Raw genomic sequence first — 6,427 nt, 5'->3', positions numbered from 1 at the left:
AGCCCGCCCCCCCCGCGCTGCCCCGCCCCGTCTGACTGACAGAGCCGGAGACCGCCCCCGTCTGATTGACAAAGCCAGAGCCCGCCCCCCCACGCTGACCCGCCCCGTCTGACTGACAGAGCCGGAGACCGCCCCCGTCTGATTGACAAAGCCAGAGCCCGCCCCCCCGCGCTGCGCCGCCCCGTCTGACTGACAGAGCCGGACACCGCCCCCGTCTGATTGACAAAGCCAGAGACCGGCCCCCCGCGCTGCCCCGCCCCGTCTGACTGACAGAGCCGGAGACCGCCCCCGTCTGATTGACAAAGCCAGAGCCCGCCCCCCGCGCTGCCCCGCCCCGTCTGACTGACAGAGCCGGAGACCGCCCCCGTCTGATTGACAAAGCCAGAGCCCGCCCCCCCGCGCTGCGCCGCCCCGTCTGACTGACAGAGCCGGACACCGCCCCCGTCTGATTGACAAAGCCAGAGACCGGCCCCCCGCGCTGCGCCGCCCCGTCTGACTGACAGAGCCGGAGACCGCCCCCGTCTGATTGACAAAGCCAGAGCCCGCCCCCCGCGCTGCCCCGCCCCGTCTGACTGACAGAGCCGGAGACCGCCCCCGTCTGATTGACAAAGCCAGAGCCCGCCCCCCCCGCGCTGCGCCGCCCCGTCTGACTGACAGAGCCGGAGACCGCCCCCGTCTGATTGACAAAGCCAGAGCCCGCCCCCCCGCGCTGCGCCGCCCCGTCTGACTGACAGAGCCGGACACCGCCCCCGTCTGATTGACAAAGCCAGAGACCGGCCCCCCGCGCTGCCCCGCCCCGTCTGACTGACAGAGCCGGAGACCGCCCCCGTCTGATTGACAAAGCCAGAGCCCGCCCCCCCGCGCTGCCCCGCCCCGTCTGACTGACAGAGCCGGAGACCGCCCCCGTCTGATTGACAAAGCCAGAGACCGGCCCCCCCGCGCTGCCCCGCCCCGTCTGACTGACAGAGCCGGAGACCGCCCCCGTCTGATTGACAAAGCCAGAGCCCGCCCCCCCGCGCTGCGCCGCCCCGTCTGACTGACAGAGCCGGAGACCGCCCCGTCTGATTGACAAAGCCAGAGCCCCGCCCCCCCGCGCTGCGCCGCCCCGTCTGACTGACAGAGCCGGACACCGCCCCCGTCTGATTGACAAAGCCAGAGACCGGCCCCCCGCGCTGCCCCGCCCCGTCTGACTGACAGAGCCGGAGACCGCCCCGTCTGATTGACAAAGCCAGAGCCCGCCCCCCGCGCGGCCCCGCCCCGTCTGACTGACAGAGCCGGAGACCGCCCCCGTCTGATTGACAAAGCCAGAGCCCGCCCCCCCCGCGCTGCGCCGCCCCGTCTGACTGACAGAGCCGGAGACCGCCCCCGTCTGATTGACAAAGCCAGAGCCCGCCCCCCCGCGCTGCGCCGCCCCGTCTGACTGACAGAGCCGGAGACCGCCCCCGTCTGATTGACAAAGCCAGAGACCGGCCCCCCGCGCTGCCCCGCCCCGTCTGACTGACAGAGCCGGAGACCGCCCCCGTCTGATTGACAAAGCCAGAGCCCGCCCCCCGCGCTGCCCCGCCCCGTCTGACTGACAGAGCCGGAGACCGCCCCCGTCTGATTGACAAAGCCAGAGACCGGCCCCCCGCGCTGCCCCGCCCCGTCTGACTGACAGAGCCGGAGACCGCCCCCGTCTGATTGACAAAGCCAGAGCCCGCCCCCCCGCGCTGCGCCGCCCCGTCTGACTGACAGAGCCGGAGACCGCCCCGTCTGATTGACAAAGCCAGAGCCCGCCCCCCCCGCGCTGCGCCGCCCCGTCTGACTGACAGAGCCGGACACCGCCCCCGTCTGATTGACAAAGCCAGAGACCGGCCCCCCCGCGCTGCCCCGCCCCGTCTGACTGACAGAGCCGGAGACCGCCCCCGTCTGATTGACAAAGCCAGAGCCCGCCCCCCGCGCTGCCCCGCCCCGTCTGACTGACAGAGCCGGAGACCGCCCCCGTCTGATTGACAAAGCCAGAGACCGGCCCCCCGCGCTGCCCCGCCCCGTCTGACTGACAGAGCCGGAGACCGCCCCCGTCTGATTGACAAAGCCAGAGCCCGCCCCCCCCGCGCTGCGCCGCCCCGGCGGACTGACAGAGCCGGAGACCGCCCCCGTCTGATTGACAAAGCCAGAGCCCGCCCCCCCGCGCTGCGCCGCCCCGTCTGACTGACAGAGCCGGAGACCGCCCCCGTCTGATTGACAAAGCCAGAGCCCGCCCCCCCGCGCTGCGCCGCCCCGTCTGACTGACAGAGCCGGAGACCGCCCCCGTCTGATTGACAAAGCCAGAGACCGGCCCCCGCGCTGCCCCGCCCCGTCTGACTGACAGAGCCAGAGACCGCCCCCGTCTGATTGACAAAGCCAGAGCCCGCCCCCCCGCGCTGCGCCGCCCCGTCTGACTGACAGAGCCGGAGACCGCCCCCGTCTGATTGACAAAGCCAGAGCTCGCCCCCCCGCGCTGCCCCGCCCCGTCTGACTGACAGAGCCGGAGACCGCCCCCGTCTGATTGACAAAGCCAGAGACCGGCCCCCCGCGCTGCCCCGCCCCGTCTGACTGACAGAGCCGGAGACCGCCCCCGTCTGATTGACAAAGCCAGAGCCCGCCCCCCCGCGCTGCCCCGCCCCGTCTGACTGACAGAGCCGGAGACCGCCCCCGTCTGATTGACAAAGCCAGAGACCGGCCCCCCGCGCTGCGCCGCCCCGTCTGACTGACAGAGCCGGAGACCGCCCCCGTCTGATTGACAAAGCCAGAGCCCGCCCCCCCGCGCTGCGCCGCCCCGTCTGACTGACAGAGCCGGAGACCGCCCCCGTCTGATTGACAAAGCCAGAGCCCGCCCCCCCGCGCTGCGCCGCCCCGTCTGACTGACAGAGCCGGACACCGCCCCCGTCTGATTGACAAAGCCAGAGACCGGCCCCCCCGCGCTGCCCCGCCCCGTCTGACTGACAGAGCCGGAGACCGCCCCCGTCTGATTGACAAAGCCAGAGCCCGCCCCCCGCGCTGCCCCGCCCCGTCTGACTGACAGAGCCGGAGACCGCCCCCGTCTGATTGACAAAGCCAGAGCCCGCCCCCCCCGCGCTGCGCCGCCCCGTCTGACTGACAGAGCCGGAGACCGCCCCCGTCTGATTGACAAAGCCAGAGCCCGCCCCCCCGCGCTGCGCCGCCCCGTCTGACTGACAGAGCCGGAGACCGCCCCCGTCTGATTGACAAAGCCAGAGCCCGCCCCCCCGCGCTGCCCCGCCCCGTCTGACTGACAGAGCCGGAGACCGCCCCCGTCTGATTGACAAAGCCAGAGCCCGCCCCCCCGCGCTGCGCCGCCCCGTCTGACTGACAGAGCCGGAGACCGCCCCCGTCTGATTGACAAAGCCAGAGCTCGCCCCCCCCGCGCTGCCCCGCCCCGTCTGACTGACAGAGCCGGAGACCGCCCCCGTCTGATTGACAAAGCCAGAGACCGGCCCCCCCGCGCAGCCCCGCCCCGTCTGACTGACAGAGCCGGAGACCGCCCCGTCTGATTGACAAAGCCAGAGCCCGCCCCCCCCGCGCTGCGCCGCCCCGTCTGACTGACAGAGCCGGAGACCGCCCCGTCTGATTGACAAAGCCAGAGCCCGCCCCCCCGCGCTGCGCCGCCCCGTCTGACTGACAGAGCCGGAGACCGCCCCCGTCTGATTGACAAAGCCAGAGCCCGCCCCCCCGCGCTGCCCCGCCCCGTCTGACTGACAGAGCCGAAGACCGCCCCCGTCTGATTGACAAAGCCAGAGACCGGCCCCCCATGCTGCCCAGCCCCCTCGAACTGGCAGAGCTAGAGACAACGGCGCCCAGCTGTGACTGACAGCCAGAGATCAGCCCCCCCCACCCAACTGCACAGCCTCCTCTGACGGACACAGCCAGAGACCAGCCTCCCCCCCCGCCATGACTGACAGCCAGAGACCAGCCTCCCCCCCCGCCACTCTTCACAGCCCTCTCTGACTGACAGAGCCAGAAACCACCACCCGTCCATAGCCCTGCTGTGACTGACAGCCAGAAACCACCCACCTCGCACCCCTCTGCACAGTCCAGGTGTGACTGACAGAGCGCCAGAGACCACACCTCCCGCGTCCCTCTGCCCAGCACGGATGTGACTGACACAGCCAGAGACCAGTCCCCCCCCACCTGCCCCTCTGCAACTGACAGAGCCAAATACCATCCCCCCTCCTCCCACTTCACAGCCCCCATGTGATTGACAGAGCAAGAGACTGGCCCCCAAGACCCCACGCCTGTACACAGCCCCAGTGACCAGTCCCCCCCCCACTGCACAACCCCACTGTGACTGACAAAGCCAGAGACTGCCTCCCTCACCCTTGTGCACAGCCCTGCTGTGATTGACAGGGCCAGCTCAGTTCTATCCCACCTCTCTGCCCAACCCTATTGTTACTGACAGAGCCAGAGACCATCCTCCCTTCTGCACAGTCCCAGAGTGACGGACAGAAGCAGAGATACAACCCTGCCCCCTTGCACAGTCCCAGTCACTGTGAAGGAGCCTGATATCAAGACAATCACAGATGCATCTATATTAGCAAGATCAGGAGCAGACTAGTCTGTGGAATCCTTGATAAAGAACAACAAAATACTTGACCAGGAACAACAAAGAATGTAAAAGCCAAATTGGATTCCCCGCGAAAAATAAACCACCAACCTTTTACTCTAAATACAGTTAAACAAGTTGAAAAACATAATTCCCTACCCTACTACATAAATGCCCCTGAAAGGGGAAGATATGTCTGTTCCATAACCTTTACAAGTATTTGACTCAAAAGGGCACTCTGGACTTACCTTTAAAGTCTCTGAACAGAACTGATGGGAAACAAACTAAATCTATGTACAATGCAACCAACCATCCCTGAGCCCTACAAGACACAGAGGAATAAAATAAATGCAAGTTCAGCCCTACTCTTCACAGCATATACATCAGTGCACTATCAAATCTATTAGAGAACTCTTCAAACCCAGGACTCTATATTAAACCAACTCAGATGTATGATGCCTGAACTATGCAAGTGAGCTGTCATATTATCACCCACACAAAATAGTCTGCAAAGGAACCTACACCTGCTACAAACGTACTGCAACATATGGATTCTATGGGTCAACCTTGAAAAAGAAAGAATAATGATTGTCCCCCCAAAAAGCTTTAAACAACCTAAATAAATTTAAAAAAACATTATTTTGAAAATGCAGAAATAGAACAGGTTGACTTATACATATCTGAGTTCCATCTTGGAACTTCAGGCTTTCTGTAAAAACATTAGTAGAAAAAATATGCTTTCAGGCCTTTTATACCATAAAAGAAACCAATGAGTAAATAAAATACACCAATAAAACTACTAATGAAATTTTTTGACAGCACCCTATATTATGGGAACAGAGTCTGAGGCCAAACCTATTACAGCCAAAAATACCAAGTTGAAACTTTGATAGAAACCCCTCAGTTTTGCAAGCAAGCATAATGTCTACATAGCATTTCATCCAAGAATGGCTGCACAGCAGAGATGAAATGTTTATTACCATTTTCCAAGCCATCCTAGAAAAAATATAATTTCTGGTGCCACCTGTATGAAAGCAACACATACATCCTCCACAGCAAATCACTAGAAGATTAACAATTCAAACCAGTTGACTTGATTGACAGAGCCTGAAACCAACCTACACTTCAAATTGTGGAGATGCAATCTGGTACTCTTTCATCTGTGGCCAATATTTGTTTTATGTTAGTGCACAGTTCTGACCATCATTCTCAACGTGTTTCTATACCTTTCGTCTCTGAGGATTGGTAACTTTAAACCAAACCCCCTGATAACTGATGCATTGCTTTCCAACAGATTTGAGGGCATAATAAGAACAACAGGGAATTCTTAGGACTTTTTCTTTAAAGTTTGTGTATGGCATATTTAAAAATAAAATATCTTTATTAAAGACAATCAATAAATCACAGTTACTATTTCCAGAGTTGGTGAAAGAAAGCACAGTACTGACTGGAAAAAATATATCTGCAAGGAAGAATTATGCTGGTGAGTTTACATGGAAAGGGAAGAAAATAGAGAGTAAGCCACCTGATTAGACAGAGACTTCTGCCTGCTTTCAAATCTCAATCCTGTACCTGGTAAATCACAATCCAGACTAATGGGCAGCTGTTTCACCCCGTACCCTGCAACCTTGGGTGCCTTATAATGCCTTTCTGAAATAGCTCATACCTGGGCCACTCACAAACAGGTTTCCCTGAGTGTCTGTGTGCAACTGTAGTCTGACAGTCACACTTGGGTTACACTCTGGCTCTCACCAGCCTTGGTTATATGGCAGGGTGACCCCAACGCACCCTGTATGCCCTGTACTATCCAACCCTTTCCCAGACAATACAAGTTATATTAAGTGTGGA

The sequence above is a fragment of the Dermochelys coriacea genome, chromosome 8, assembly GCF_009764565.3.
Source record: "Dermochelys coriacea isolate rDerCor1 chromosome 8, rDerCor1.pri.v4, whole genome shotgun sequence".
Taxonomy (NCBI): domain Eukaryota; kingdom Metazoa; phylum Chordata; order Testudines; family Dermochelyidae; genus Dermochelys; species Dermochelys coriacea.
This window is presented reverse-complemented; position numbering follows the sequence as displayed.